This window comes from Ambystoma mexicanum, chromosome 7q (assembly GCF_040938575.1).
Source record: "Ambystoma mexicanum isolate Mex_15411 chromosome 7q, UKY_AmexF1_1, whole genome shotgun sequence".
NCBI lineage: Eukaryota > Metazoa > Chordata > Amphibia > Caudata > Ambystomatidae > Ambystoma > Ambystoma mexicanum.
The window spans coordinates 516181332-516198170 of NC_090941.1; the positions used below are offsets into that span (position 1 = coordinate 516181332).

Here is a 16839-nt window from a genome sequence, read left to right on the forward strand (position 1 = left end):
CCTAGGGGAGGATTAGGACCACAGAGAGGTGGTACAGAAATCAGGGCCCTAGGAAAGGGAGGTGATAAGGGCCTCTTAAGCTCCTCCGTGGAAGAGAAACTGCAACAGTATTTGTGACTGGTAGTGGGAACCAGCTGCAGGATCTGGGAGAAGGGATAGAAGCGGTTGTATCGCAACAGCAAAGGGAAGCAATCCATAGAAAGTTAGAAGAACCAAAGAGAAAGAGTGACCGGGAGGTACCCTGAAATCTTGTGCACGCTAGTCTGTGAACCTTGACAGAGTAAATCTGTTTTCATCTTGTGACTTTGAACATTGTGGATGCAGAAGCACATTCGGAGGGAGGGAGGGAAGGAGAGAAAACCCATGTTTTGTTAGATTCCAATGAATAGGGTTGGAAATACCATCCTGACCATTCCAAGAAGAACATTCTGTTGTCGGTCTATTATTCATTTTCATGGGAGATATTTGAAAGGGCGTTGAGAAAAGCAGATGGGCCAGCCTGAGAGTATCATAGTGGAGTGGGCTGTTCGGCTGACCTTCTTACTAAAACTGAGTTAACTTGTGTTCACCCTTAGGCTCACTTAGAATAAAATACACCAGGTTTGGTTGCATCTGTTGTGCATACAGTGCTGAGAAAAATTCTTTACTCAGATTAAAATGGTTAACAATTTTGATTCTACTGATGCCAGGAATATTTTCCGAACCTATTTAAGGGAACTTGAATGAACGGAGGCGGGAACAAAGATTGACAAGGTTTGCTATTATAAACACCACATAACTCCCAAACCCAAGCTATTTCCACAGTACATTTTGACTTGAAACTCAGTCTTAATCAACATTTGTTTGCCATCCTGCATACAGGCCCTGCTTTTGAAGCTTAGCAGGATGAAACCATAGCCTGCTACTGTCACTTTCTGATGCCTGAACATTAAAGGATAGCATCATAGTTGGTTCTATGAAGCTTTGACGACAATACTTTGCCGACCTATACTTGCCAATTCTTTTCCACTTTTGTTACTGCAAAATGCATGTGGTGACCCCCAGGCACCCCTTCCACTTACTAACCCCACTCCCCATCCCATATATATATCTTATCCCCCCCACTTACCATATGCACTTTGCAGCAAAAAAAGTGAAAAATGAAAATTGCCAAAAACACATTCAGCAAAACTGTATGTCGGCAACAGTGGGCTAGAGCTCATGGTTAGGCCATGATGTTGAACAGCTCAGTAAGAGATCTGTAATCACAATATGTGATGATAAAAAGCTGTTCATGAAGATGTTTTGAGTTTTACTGATTTGCTTTGGGCCCATACAGAAATGAACTAAATATGTAGCCATACTTTGATTTTGCTGCAATAATGGCCCATCAACGCAAAACATTGAGTTAAGATTCAAAAGTCTTTTTGACCAAGAAATAACTTCTGCAAGTTGTGGCGTTCACGAAATCTGCTTCTGCTTTATCTCCAGGATCCATTGCTAGACAGTATAAACACTGCTATAATAATATGAAAATGCAGGTGAGAAGTACGTATTTGTGGTCCATGCACTCCTCCCCCTTTTAAAAAAAAAATCTGGATGATCTCATATGCTCACAGATTAATGGAACCGTTCATGTTGCTCTGCATTTTAGGCCCGCACCCACCCCCCACTAAATTGTGTGTTTGATATGCTCATTATACCTCCTGCTGCTGGTGTCAGAGAAGATACTAAGATGACATTATTCTAAGGTAGGGAATCCTATGATGGTCCACCTCAGTGTGGCACTTTCTTGTCTGATGATGATACTCCATCAGGATATGTATAATAAGGCATCATGATGCAGCGGTCTACCAATGGCGAAGCACAACTGTCATTCAAACAAATGGGTTCTCAATCCGCGTCTGAAAAGCTCAAAATCAGTGATACACTGCAGGGCTACCGGCAATGAATTCCAGAGTTTCGGCCCTGCAACAGAGAATGTTTGGCAACCCACTCGCTCTTTGCGATAACTAGGGGTACCGCATAGCACCGCCTCCACAGACCTGAGTGGTCGACCTGGGCGGCAGAACTGTAGTTTCTCCTGAATGGCCAGAAAGCCTTTATTGTTCAAAACTTAATGAATAATACACAAAGCCTTGAATTTTATTTGTGTGGAAGCAGGCAGCCAAAGCAGCGAGCCTTTGTGACATGCTGGCCGAACGGAATGCCTTTAATGAGGCGAACTTCCACATTTTGCTTTTAATTAAACTCACAATAGTCAATACTTTTGCCTAGAGGAAATTGGCAATCGTAGGCTGGATAATATTGTAAAAATTAAGGCTACCTAAAGAGACTTATTATCATAGGAGCACACCTTCGAAATGGCCTTCTCCCATTCCCAACCTTGACGAGCCATCTCTTCCAATGCTTCTCACAGTTAGAAATGTAGTAATCTTAACAGGTTATATAATCAGTCTAAGGAAACACAAGTGCCATCTGCAGACACGACTATTGCTATCACTTAAGTGTTATGTGCCAGATCATATGTCTCAAAAGATGCTGGCCCTTGTTAAATGGCCATATCTCAAATTGACTTTGCCAACAGTGTATATGTAGAACTGTAAAGCAATCCTATAGACTACACGCAATACATTCAAAACACAGCAGCCAGAATGGCACTCAGATTTGGGAGTATAGATCTGGTCTCTTGAGCTCTGGTCCAATGCATTGGCTGCCACTAACCAAAAAGCATCACGTTCATAGCATTGCATATGGCGTATACAGCTATCATCGGACCACCCTTCCATATCCAAAAGAAAAACCTTCACATCGGTGCATATGCTAAACTAAAAGGCTCCGACTGCTAATTTCAAATTGAAAACAAAATTCAGTGCTTTCTCCATGCAAGCCTAAAAAAAATAAAAGCAATCCGCTTCTTCTCCACTGTTGATGTATATCGATCTTACTTTTAGAAAACTCGCCTCTTTTTAAGTTGGGCTTTAAGTCTTGTGCTGTATTTCTGTGGTTGACCCAGCTGTTAAAGACCGACAGACGGCCAGAGAATAAATGTGCTATACACATTAATTAGAACGTAGAACACGACTAACATCTTTAAAGTTCCTGAAGGCCAGCCAATCTAATAGCTGTGGTTGATGTCCAGGAGGGTTGACACTCCAGGCAAAATGGTTCTGGGCTCTCAGGTTGTAATTGATAGTCAGAATCTGTGACGAGAAAGAATCATTGATAACCACAGGCAGAATGTTCATTCTGTTCCATAGACAGGAAGTGAGAGTGAAGGCATCGTTTCACAAAACTCCTTGGTTCAAGTGTGGGAGAGCCCTGGTGAAAGCACAAAGGGGTGTCAGGACTTTTCCTTGCACCCTAAATAAGAGTTAAAATACAAATCTCTGGTTAAAGGCAAGTTTTACTCATGCACTAGTAGCAGTCGTCAAGACATTTCAGAAGGGGGGCACAGAGGGTGGAAAAGTATATAGGGTTACAAGGTTATTTCTTTTTGCAAAAAACAAGGGGGGTCCTGGGAGTCCCTCTGCCGGACAGACGTGGGCCCCTTGCTCACTATTCATAGAGAGGCACAGCTCCACCCTACTGATGAGGTCCAACCACACCAACACACGTGTCTGGGGTGGTTGTTGGTACTCTTGTTCAGAGGATAATTGCCTAGTATTTCGGTCCTGGACTGCCCCATAGCAGGACAAAGACTGATATGTTTTGGATATTTCTCCTCTGTGAAAGATTGTTTTTTTGCCATGTCACCTTACATTTGTGGCCAGCAAATGGACGTTGCGCAGATGGCTGCAACATGGTAGCAATAGGAAAGGTATGCAGTCAGAAACAACCAAAAGTGAGATCTTTGGGTTCCAGGACAGTTTGGGTTGAAAAAACATATCCAGCTATGAGCACGGTTATTTTGTGGTCTGATCGTCTACTTTTTCCAACAGACTGTCAAGCACTGGGCCCAGATTAAGGCAAGGAGCATTAAAGTTCCTGGAGCGGTCCTGCTGTGTACATCTAAACATCCTATGGCATGACGGCAGGTGGATCATTGAAATAAAGATGCAACTGAGAGGCAAGGTAGTTAAAGCATGATTGTGGTACAGTATGGTGCAGTCAGAGCCAGGAAAAGTTCTGGTCACATGAAGGTTGCAGGAGCACTCCTGCATAGGCACTACACACAAGGAGATACCCCTCAAACAATTTTGGCTACATTAGAGCACAAATCGAGTCTTAGTCAGATACATTCCTTTATGCTATGCTAGCTGCCAGAGCACTGCAGATTTGGTGTTCTCACCTCTCGATCTTGATTTCCAAACCAGGAGCAGGCAAACAGGTCTTCCTCTGGGCAAAGGGATCAATGCTTGTGACAAGGCTGGTCCCACCAAATCAAAAAGGGAATGATCACTGTCTCCCCAAGGAAGAAGGAACTCTGGTGCCACAGTAACAGGGGTGAACTTCACCATTAGTAGGATTCTGGAATGTTGAAGGTTCAAGCAGGGCTTCCTCACATCCAATCTTTAGGTCATGGTCTTCTTTAGTTCCAAATACCTGCAGCTCTAAAATTAACTGATGAAGACCCTCTAGCTTTATGGAGAATTGTGACAAGGCAAGGAGTGCAGAATCCCAACAAAGGCTGTGTTCATTGAAATGTTGTGGTGGTCAAGCAATCAGTTGGGGCTTCCGCATTCATATTGCATGCACTTCTCCCTGAGCAAACTATGCAGGTGTGGAATCAACCCCGAATCCAATCGACATTCACAAGCTGTTCTGGTAATGACCATTATAGATAGAAATTAAAGGCTAGCAGCGGCAGGACAGTAGAAGCACACATCCACATTAAACAGACACACACAGACGTCTGGCTGCAGGATTCTGTTGCACAATGGTCTGTGATAAGTGCTCTGTGAGAAACCAGAGGGTGTCTCACCCGCTAGTCCCCGGGGATCGATCTCTCAGGTGGCCATGGCACAGCCACCCCCTTTGGATCCAGACCTTGCGGGTAAACCAGTGTGGGAGGATCACCTGGGTGAGGGGTTTTCGGTGAGTGAGGTTGAGGCCGCTGATGGTGACATGCAGTATTCCCCCCTATTTTGTTTATCCAACCCATCCGATGTTTAGGATGCTCCGAGATCCCAACTCCCCTGCCCCCTTTGTACACCAACACTGGGCCGAGGAAGCGGGCGACAAAGTAACAACATTCACTTACACACATCGCACTAGACATGTCCAGCTAATCGGGTCAGGCAAAGTCAGGCACTTGATTCTAGTTGCATACACCTGATGCCAATTAGCTCTCCTCACCCGAATAAAAGGCAGAACCCAAAGACACACTCTGAGTAAGGCGGAACACGAGTAGGAGCAGGGCTTCTGGGGTGAAGGCAAACCTACTGGAGCAGAACAACAGACCAAGAGGCAGGAGCCATGGGTCAGAAAACCCCAGAGTTACTTACTGGAGGTTCTTGCCTCCGGCAGGCCACGAAAAACACGTGCAGAAGGCCAGATCCGCCAAGTGAACATTGCATTGTATACCAAGGACGCCAGCGACCCTCCTGAGTGAACGGCAGAGTTGGGGAGGCCAAGTCAAGCCTGTGGAACTAACCGTGAGTCGTGAATCGTAAAAATCAAGAAGAAACGCACACAGCCGGTGAGTTGGCAAAGCGACCTGAACGACCAGTGTGTGTTTAAAAGTTTGAGATGGCAACATTATATCGCAAGTGGAGGCTGCGCACGTGTGAATGAAACGTGAAGAAAGGCAGACCTGTGAATGAACTTTGAAGTAAAAGGCAGATGGGAAGACAGCGATACTAAGTAACGGATTGGTCTGGTGAAAGGAAGTAGCCTATTTGAAAGTCTCAGTGAAAAGTAAATGGCTTAAAGCAATAAAGCGTATGAACAGCAAAAGTGAAGTAAAGAAGTTAAAGGGGTAAGTGAAAGTTAAACTGTGAACATTTAGTCAAAGTGGTCCTGCCTTGATCTACAAAAGAAAGCCACACACATTTGAAAGTCTTCGACACCCCTCATTGGGTGGAATGTTCTAAAAGCAATAATGCCCTCCATCCTCAGGCTAGTACACGTGGTAACATCCCTTGGTCATCATTAAAGGCCTGAGCAGAGGCCCATTACCAACCTCTTTGAATACAACATGATGGCTAATCAGCTATAAATGCAACATATTAGTATGAAGGCCTTCTCTGAAATACCTTGAACAAGGGCACGCTTGCTAGAAAGATGTCCAAATTAGGGTAATGCAATTTATTGGTACATAAATAAGTAGCAATCTGTTAATGCTCAACATTAAGCCTGTGTGCTGCCTAGTTGATTCTACTATCTCTCAAATTAGTTGATTCTACTATATCTCAAATTAACAACTTCTCCAATGATTGATAACACACACATAATTCCCCATCTATTTGACATCAAACAATTGTGCACATTCCCACTTGTGCATTCTAAATGTGCATTCAGCATTATGTTTTTTACTATTTAAATTGAGAATTTCCCTTACCTATTGCATCTCAATTCCCCACATCCATTATTAAATATACGCACAACTCTGAGGGTACTGAGCCTTTCATGTTTCACATATAGTCAGCATTGAAAATGTGGTTTATTACTTCTCTGTCCATAATTTTGATGTGCATTATTTTCTGTGAAATACATTTTTTAAGTCAGTTTCCTAGAACTTAAAAAGCTGTTATTCATGAGCATTGTGTAGGTTTAGTATAAAAACTTTGTAGTATGGCATATCAATTAAAAAAATTAAATGCAATCCATATTATACTAAATTAATTACCTATTGTGATGGGGTTAGCAAGGCATGACGGCATCTTCTTCCAGGACAAGGAAGAAAATACATCACATTGAAAGGAAAAGCCCAATAAGAAAATTGAAGAAAAATAATAAATAAATAATAATTAAAAAAAAAATCGCAAAGTGCTCTTCTTTCAAGAATTGCTCAGTCTTTCTTTTTCACAGCATTTTTTTCCCAGAGTTGGGAAGTGTACCAGTCCTGCAGGTACTGTAATACCAGGTTGATACGTGGAGTGGACACAGCTAGCTCTCATTCCATCTCCCTGTTCCAAAAATCTATTTAATATATAGTCCTGAGATAGAGGACATATCAAATATTAAACTGTTAAGAACAGATACTACACTTGATCTTAGCCAAAGCCAGAGAAGCAATGCCCACAAAGGGTTCGCAGGAAAGACCGCTGCTCGGCAGCTCCCCCGATGACTCGGAGCGATGCTCTACTGTCTAGCGGTAGGGTAGGTAGATTCTGCATGTGTCCGCCCCCAGATTTCCATTGATTCCAGAGTGGCAGGGCCGAGACAGCCGGGCACAGACTGCAGAGCTCCGCTCTGCCCCTGTACAGCCTCGGCCGAGCACTGGCCCCGTCACCTAGGGGCTGACAGTCACCCTCACCTGCCCAGGGGACAGGCTTCCCCAAATACGGCCCCCTTAGGTAAGGCGTGGTCGTTCGGGGCTGGTAGGGGCGAGGCAGGGCAAGGACAGTGTCCCCCACCTCCAACTTGTGCTGCTACTGTAATAATAATAATATTAAAAATAATAGTCATTATGACCCAACAGTGATCCCCAGTGAATTGCCCGCAAAAGGATGAAGGAGCGAATTGGCTGTTCAGGATTTAAACATGGTATTGCAGTTCATAAACTACTATCTTCAGTAAGTGCTTAATTTACTTAGGTACCATACCAGCTTTTCACCCAGAACTCGGAACAGAATTCCTTATTACCTGTATCTTTGAGCGGGAAACTGTGATCCAAGTATTCATTGAGTTTATCATGCATTATGGGCTACAGAATATGAAAGCTTGTCTGGCTTTGGACTTTTTTTATGCTCTAGAAGGAGAAGTTGCCACAAAAGAACAAGTCCCGCAGAATCCAGCAATCTCCAGATCACAGATGCAAGATCTGTTGATGTACCAGTTTTTGAGCTGTGTAGTCCAGTTTGCTTGCAAAAAAAGTTACATTAATATTTAAGAAGCAACTAGGCCACAGTGAATTCCTGAAGGGTGTAATGACAAAGGGAAAAGATATATGACTGAGAATGTTAAACCAAGTGTTGAGTAAAATAAGAGAATTCCTTGTGGACTGCTAAATTTTTAAAGAAAATAACCCGGACCCACTGGATGGACAAACAGGCATTGAATGGTAATTTTAAATTTCGCTAAAAATTTGTAATAAACTAAATGATAATAAAAATAAAAATAATATTTATTGAATGCCCCATCACCAGCAATGGGGCCTCATAGTGCTTGATTGCTGCCTGCTTACGTTGGGGTGGGCTCTTACAGGAACAAAGTCAGGTGTTCTACGTTTTTCTGGACAGGAAATAGGTCTCCATCCTTCTGAGATATTAATGGAGGGAGTTCAAGAGCAAAGGGGTCTGGTATGAGAATACTAAATGCCCTTTTGCGCTGATATGAACCACATAACCACGGCTAGCCTGTTGATAGTGGATCTCAGTGGTTTCTTCTGAGTATAGGATATCAACATTGTTCAAAGGAAGCAAGATTTAACAAGGCTCTATGAAGAAGGCATCGGGTCTTGAATTTAATAAGCGTCTTCAGAGGGAGCCATTGAAGGCTCTCCAACACAGAAGGGAAGTGTGGAGGCGTGGTATGTTTCGGTCAAGAATATTGCGGTTTCATTTTGCATTCTTTGGAGATTATAGTCTGTGAACCCCGAGGTACAATTCACTTACATAGCCTGTGTGGAATGGGGCAGGGCAATGACAGTCTGGGTGCAGTGGTTGTCAGTTAAGTATGGAAGAAGCTGTATTTTTAATAGTTTTGTGATGTGGTTATTCTATTCCAGTCTGAGACAAGCCTCCAGTTAAACGCCCAGGTTTTGAACCACTGGGTTGGCCTCAGGACACGGTCCTAGTGAAGATGGCAAAAGGAGGCGGAAGCGGGATGGGCAGAGCCTCTTACAACAATCACTGTTTTGGAAGGATTTTGTTTTAAGAAGTCATGGCCCATCCATTGATCGAATACCAATCTGCAGTTGGCAAAATGATTCTGAGCTAAATTTGTGACGACTAACCTAGATACAAAGATTTGCATATCAATAAATGCCCTTAAATTGATTCATGTGTTTTTAAAAGATAGAACTGCTATAGTAAACATTGAAGAACAAAAGTAGTATATGTAGATTGTGGGTTTCTACAGCAAGCCTGCTTATCTCCGCTGCTCTTTTAACCAATCATGAAGGGATTTTATATAGACATCAAAGTCCCAAAATATTTCCTTCCAAACCTTTGCTGACGACACGCACATTATTTTCAGTCTACACACAAGTAATTACAAAATAACATTGTTTCAATAACATGTTCATGTCCATTGAAAATTGGATAGCAATAAGCTGGCTTTTCTTGAATACTTAAAAGGCAGAGTGTCTAATTACCTCTCTAGGATATTTCACGAGATCTACCCAGGTCTGCCCCGAAGTAATTGCTCTAGACAAACTTAAAGTCCAGATATCACTACTTAATCTGGGAGTCTATTTTGAGTCTCGCACAACACAAACAAATAAGTTAGTATGTCCAACTATTGATGATTCCAAGACAAATCAGACACGAAATCAAGGAGAAACACAGAGCCTTTTGTAAAGGGTTGTTCCCCATGAGACTTATGTGTTTTGATACAAATTAAATGAAAATGTTAATAGTAGTTTGTATGTTTTTTGGGTGGTATTGGGCTGAGACGAACCTTTACATCTACTAACAGGAATATAATTTCCAATCTCAAAGTTTAGAGAAGTGATCCAGGTAGTGCCAAAGAGAGCCTCTCTTTTTCATAGCAGGTGAAAGAATGCTTCTCTATTTTGATGGCAGGATGATGGCGGCTTTAGTGTCACTTACAATGTCCATGTAAATATTCTGGTTCTTGGAGATAACGTATTTTGCTAGTGAATTGCATATGGGTGTGCTTGGAATCATAGCATTACTAATAGCAATGGGGCCAGGAAAGTCTGTAAGAATGCCTAACAGCTCTTTTGCACCTCTGTAGCTTTGACAATACGCCTGCTGTAGCAGTCCATGTTCTTTCTAGTTTACATTTAATGATTTCCTTCGGCTGAGTTGTAAACCAGGGGATTTTTATTGTTGTGGGTTTATTGTAAACAGATTTTTTTCTTGACAGTCTAGAAAGTGTGAAATATCTTCAATACGACTTCACATTGGTGAGCACCACATAGGTGGCAAGCATTTTCATTTATGGCCCAGGATCAAAAGAACTGTTTTCTGGCTTCAAAGCCGTTGGACTTGGGGGAACCCCAGAGAGGACCGAACATATCTATTGTGCCATCACCAAACAAGGCATGCCTGAGTGCCTCTTACCACTGGTTATTAAAATACTGTGGCATGTAGGTATAAAATGGCTCCCAGCTAAGAAAGAAAATGTGGGACAACCCACTTCTTAGGTCACCTACTCTCAACCTCGTTCTTCTGATATCAAACACATGAGTTTGTGGTTGAGTTTTCTTTTGTTTCTGGGGCTTGGACACCAACTGTTAGTTGTTTAAATGTTTATGAAGGCTGTGAACCTTCCTGCTGAGTTCGGAATATCTGCTTTGATGATTTTCTTTCTGATACAGTAAGGCTAGACATTGGCTTTGGTTCTTTCTCATGATGATTTGTTTTCTTTAATTTGACAAGCTTTGAGTTTCTGAGAAGAGATGCCTTACCATTGTCCCACTAGCTAATGGCGACCAAGGGTTCAATTTACAGGAATACCACAGATAGACTTAGCAGGGTATTCGCACTTACAGATTCAACACCCCCCGGTCACCCGCACCCCTCTTTCGATGGCTGACCATTCACCTCACAACCAGTCTCAGAGAGGTGCAAATAAAACACTTTAAACGTTTGTGAATATCCACTTTCAGGAGGCGCCTTCATCCTCATGATTAACGGAAATATGAGCAACAAAGATGCGCTCAAAGAAATGATGCAATTCCCACAGCTTTCTGGGTCAGTCATGGCGTCCTCAACCTCCCAGTCAGCGTTTCATTATGAAGCTATTCTGTAGAAGCCCGAGATATTTTAAAGATATTTTAAAGAGGACTATGTTCATATAGACCTCACACATTGCACACAGGTATTTCAAAGAAGTACTGAGCATCTAAAAATGCTGTAGTCATTAAATATAGAATGGGGGATGGAGATGGTGAGCAGAGCTGGCCAAATACAACCCCTGCTTCACAAAGAACAGAAGAAAATGTGAGGGCCAAAGCACCACTCGCATCTCTGCACTGCAGTTGCCTCCTCGTAAGTCCCTTACTCACAAAACACACTTGTGAGGAGCAGGACTTACTAGCTGCAGGCATGTGGGAAAGCGTAGGTAGTCCCTGAATGCATAACTAATTCTGGGTTCTTTCCTGACACCATGGTATGCTAACTGATTTTAGGGGGTGAGGAGCCAGACCCACTCGCTGGGGGGGGGGGGGGGGGGGGGGTCAGTAAAATCTAGGTTTACATGCAGAGAGGGCAGTCACTGCAGATACACATTTCACATTTCTACATCTGTTGGTGAAGTGCAAAAGTTAAAACTAAATACAAATGCTTAATGCAAGCATGGGCCTTTCTAGCCAGAGTGCAGTAGGCTGCCAGAGGTCCGACACAATCTGTGGTTGTATTCCTCTTTCTCCTCTGCCTGGCTCCCAAGAGAGAAAACCAGACGTGTAGAAAAGAGCCACAAGGAGACATCAGATCAATGCACAACCTGTTGTCACAATCGGGAGCACACTGAAGCTAGGCCGCTGCTTCTGCAGTCCCACATTTGCACACCTTCTGTGGCAATTTTGTGAATCAGATCACTTGCATAACACGTGTTTTTCTCCACGTGCATGCATACATCAAACACACACACACGTGGAGGGAAACTTTGTCAATTGGACCCAAAGATTCCAGTCGAGTACTGCCTTCATGCTTATGGAGCTGTAATTTCTTAATGCAATGTGCTGCTGATGTGGTGTAAAGATAGAGACAATGTTTACTATAATGACTGTAAATCTCTGAATCCACTGCTTGCACACTTCTTCAAAATCCTTTGGAAGATGGACATTTGGAGCTGTGAAAATAAAAGCTGGCAGGGCGGATAACGGACCATTAAAGACTGTACAATATTCAATAGGAGGTCTTCCGTACTTGCTGCTGAAATCAAGCAGTTCAATTGTGGTAGCTAGAAAATTGGTCCAAATGTTAGGCCTGCCAATGGCCATTGAACTTACTTTGAAAATGTGCTAATATCAACTGCATTACGTGGAAAAAATGGAGTGCAGAGGTAAGCAAGTAAAAATATATATAACCATGAAAAACTGGTGCGAACTAAAAGGCTTGGTTTGTGATGTAGTCATGTGCTGTTGTCAGGCAGCACAATTGAGTGATTGTATTAGAAGCAGGGCTTAGGCTTCAAGCCAAAAACCAACAGTCATTCAATCATTTCTACGGCTTTTAGAGCGGGTACAGTAAAATGATTCACCCTGGAAGTCAGCTGACTAAGATGAAATAATACACTGAGCTGCCCAATGAGTGTATCATGTAAATCTAGAAGTGAAGCAATAATCATTCCTTGGCATTGGGTTAGTTTCATAAAGAGAAGGGGCATGTGCTGCATTGGCATATATACATACTTTAGGACTAGAAGCGAATTTGTAAGGAAGAATACAAATAGAATAACCAAGTGGTTTCCTCATGATGTAGCCAATTATTTTTGAAGCTTTGTTTATTATTTTTAATTGTTTTCCTCAAGCCTTGATTGGTCTCAGATTGTGTGCATTAGAAAAGCGGGAAGGAATAGCTTGGAAGTCAGAGGAAGTTGCATGCTGCAGCGAGATGCTTCGAGGTCCTTCCAATAACTAACGCGCTTGGCTTCTAGGCTAAGTGCAATGGGGAGAGAGTTCCAAGGTTTTGCACTGAGATAGGAAAAGAGGCACTTTCAACTGGATCCTTTCCAGGAGTTCACGGTCAGAACACAGAAGTCAGGGTGTGATGATGGGGGACTGTGGGGCAGTGTATTTTTATGTAAAATCCTTGCCACCATTGCTAGATCTAGGCACAGTCAGACCAAGTTGCTGCAAACTATCCCCATCTTTTTAATCAAAGTCCTTCTTTCGGATCTGACATTTGACGGATCACGAACGGATATGCATAAGATCTAGACAGACATTCTATAGAAGGCAGGCTAGAGTCAGAAGAACAAGGGCTTCATTACAAGTATCGCAGAGCGATAAAACAGTGGTGGTAATAGAATTGGCACGCCTTTGCACCCTCCCGCAAACTCTGAGTTTGGCCTTGGAGTGGAGGATTTCTCTCCAACGTGATGTTGGTGGTAAATCCTCCAACTTTCTGCTGAAAAATCGGCAGAATTACTGCCGGAGGAATTGCAGTTTGTGACAATTCCACTGAAATCCTCATGGAGTCCTATGGACTCCACAAAATCGGGACTAACACCGCCCTACCACCACTAGTAATCCAGCAGTAAATCTGCCAGACCAAGTGGTGGTATCAGTAATTCAATTTGGCAGTATTCCGCAGATTTACCACCGGAATACTGCCAAACTCATGAGGGCCCAAGTTCCTTTCAGTACATTTTATTATCTGTGCACTAGCTTTTTCCATCCAAAGTTTTCTCTGATGAGACCGAGCACTGTGAACTGTTTTAAAGCAAGCAAACTGAATGAACACTTGAGAATAACACCAGTTCTTGAAAACATTCCTTGCAGGCAGTATGCTGGGTGCGCCAGTTGGCACCCCTAGCATGTGCATTGCCAACAGACGGGTGATAAAAACGAATTCTCTTTATGACAAAGCACTTGCCATTAAGCCACAGACGGACATTTAACATTGCAAATGAAATTCCATGGTGCCTACAGCCAGTCCTTAGAAAGAAACAATAAATACATTTGACTGGCCACGTGATAGATCACTGAGAAAGGAAAAATATGGGATCTACAATACTTACACCCATCCTATTTGTTGCAATTAAGGCAAGCACATAAAGTTGGATGTAGTGAATTCTGCACGATAACCTCCATCAGAAAATCCTAATTTTTCTCAGCAAAATAAAAAGACTTTCACCTGACACAGGCCCTGACTTTCGATGTGCAGGTCCTCGTAGACATCCCAATGTTAGGTCTGGCTACAAGAAGCAATGGAAACTAATTTGTATTGCAGTTCATACTTTTCCTCTTTCAGAATTGCCGCATCCTCCTCTCTCCACACAGAGATGGTGTAAGACAGTTCAGGCTGCATGCAAGTGCTAATGGTATTGGAGCTCTTTAACCGATGTATATGCTTAATATATGAACACATTTCACTCCTAAATGGCACAGTATGTACCCTCATGTCAGTTCTACCATTCAAACCCTTAATAGGAGGAGAATACCATTAGTGCTTCTTGTTCTGTTTAGGAAGAACTCTTTGCCCCGGTGATTTACATACGCTGCTTTCAATACTATTTGGAAATGTGGCCTTTTGAGCCAAACAGATTTGCCCTGCTAGTTACGCCATAGAGAACTCCTGCATGCTAAATGTGGTTCTTTGCATCATCAACATAGGAATCCATTTAGTGTGCAATCTGCAAGGTGAAACTATCAGATTACATGAAGTAGTAACATGCAGGGTTGCAACATGGAAAAGGGATTTTAAAGTATTCTGTAAATGTATTATATTTCCCCTGGCTTAAATAGAATACTATCAAGATAATGTAAATGTACTTTCCACGGTTTCCAGGCATGATGCTGAAATACATAGCAAACATGTTCCTGCCCAAGATACGGACACGGTTTCAAATCCCATGGTTATCATTTAGATCACTTTGTTTCAGACAATGGCGTCAGATAATGACACTAAAGCGAAGCAAGTTTGTGAGCAAAGTCCACCTTGAATGCCTCAGGTATGAAATGACAGTTAAACTCAGCACGTCCATAGCCAGAGAGGAAATGCCAATATTGGGCTAGCACAACGTTGGCGAAAATAAAGCTTGACTGGGGGGTGTCGTGAGTTATGAACTGACAAGGGTATATGCTAGTTATATAGACAGGGTTACAGTTATAGACTGTCCGACAAAGGCAGTTCCTGCGAGAATACTGGCCAAACACAAGTATTGCAACTTATAATTTAAAAATGAAATTACGGGCCAACACTTATTGGCCAAACCAGGCCAGTCTGGCTTTGCAATAAGTAACATAGGATTTCTGGATCTTGTATTTAATCCTAGGATGACAGCCATAGATAGTAGTGAGGGAGCCAAGCTCAGATTACGAGATACAAAAAGAAAAAGACAAAGAAAATAGGAGAAAGCGAAACAAAATGAGGAAGGGAGAAAAAGAATACAGACATGTATATTGACATATAATGTGAGGTGTCAACGAGAGAATGGTAATTTGAATGAAAGGTCCATGACAAATACTGCACTCAGAGAAATGTATTCTGGGTAAGCAATCATACCCGAGAAGTGGTGCACCATGACATTCCACCTTAGCTCTGCACCACAACAGCATCCTCAAATAAAATGATGCCAGAGAGTAGAGGAATTCCAACACAGCCTGTGAGTAAAAGTCATGGGCCTCATTGCGAGCTGGGCGGTTTCCAGCAGTAAATCCACCAGAATACCAACTGAATTATGGTTACTGCCACTTGGTCCGGCAGAATTACCGCCATATTACGAGTGGCAGTGGAGGAGTAAATCCCCATTTATTTCAGAGTCTATTGGACTCTATGGGGCATTTTTGCCAGAATTATTGCTATGGAATTGCTGAGTTTGGCAATTTTTTAACGGACAATATGGCTGTGTGGGAAAAGTGCCGGCAATTCTGTTACCGGCAATTTTTTCCTGCACTGCCATACTTGTAATGAGTTATGTTGAGAAGACTTTCATGTGAAGCATTAAGGTCTTGGGAGGATAGCTCAGGGGCAACGTACTCGCCTTGGAAGCAAGACGACACGGAGCAACACAGGTTTGATCCCCATGTCCACATTTAGAAACCTCTGGGTGTTAAGTATGTTATAAATAACCTATCATATATCATATAATCATCACAAAGTATTTTCAATTTTAAACACAACAGACATTTCACCGGCCAGTTAAAGGGTAGTAAGATGCAAAGTGACATCAGAAATGTTAAAAAGCTTTGAAAAGATTATAAACTAATATAACAAGCGAAGGACTTTACACATTTTTTTAGAGCCTTGAATGAGCAACACAATTGTCTCCCATCTTAACTTTCCATTTGGCTAGGATTTTACACGAATATGCACTAAGCACTGATGGTTGGTGCATTGGCTTACCAGTTATTTCAGATCAAAACATTTGTCTGAATTCTGTGCAATGCCATCAACCATTTGTAAAATGTGGCACATTCATGTTGGAATAATTTACAAGTAATGTCAAAATGTAAAACTGAATTCACCTGGCAAGTACACATTTTGGTAGCCCCTCCTTCCACAGACCATCCTCAATTTGTGATCCTCGCTGCTGTGATAGTAATGTAATGGTTCGGCTTTGTTAGAGTAAATGGCGTTCTATTTAACATTTTCAAAACACCATTACTTTAGATTTTGTTATGCTTATGCATATGCTATTGTTTAGGAACCTTCTGTTTTTTATTTACTATGAACAGAGATCATTTCCCTATTGGCATTAGAGCCTAGGAGCCTTTGCCTTTCTCCCTGTTGTACATGTGAGAACCAAAAGCTTCCTAATTACTGTTCTGTCTATCCACACTGTGCTACTAACCTATAATGCATTCACTCCTCCTCATGCTGCTCCTACTCGTCTCTCCCTACACTTGCTCCAATCATGCTACAACCTCCTCCTTTCCTATCCCGGTTCTAAAACTTA

At 42.3% G+C, this 16839-nt stretch overlaps 1 protein-coding gene and 1 non-coding gene across 3 annotated transcripts in view; both read right to left on the reverse strand.

Moving 5' to 3' along the window:
* Positions 1–16839, reverse strand: part of LRCH1 (leucine rich repeats and calponin homology domain containing 1) — a 1427405-nt gene that overhangs the window by 50913 nt on the left and 1359653 nt on the right. The gene's annotated exons all lie outside the window — the stretch shown is intronic.
* LOC138528970 (U2 spliceosomal RNA) lies at positions 6970–7159 on the reverse strand. The gene has a single exon (XR_011284341.1). It is a non-coding gene; the product is annotated as a U2 spliceosomal RNA (small nuclear RNA).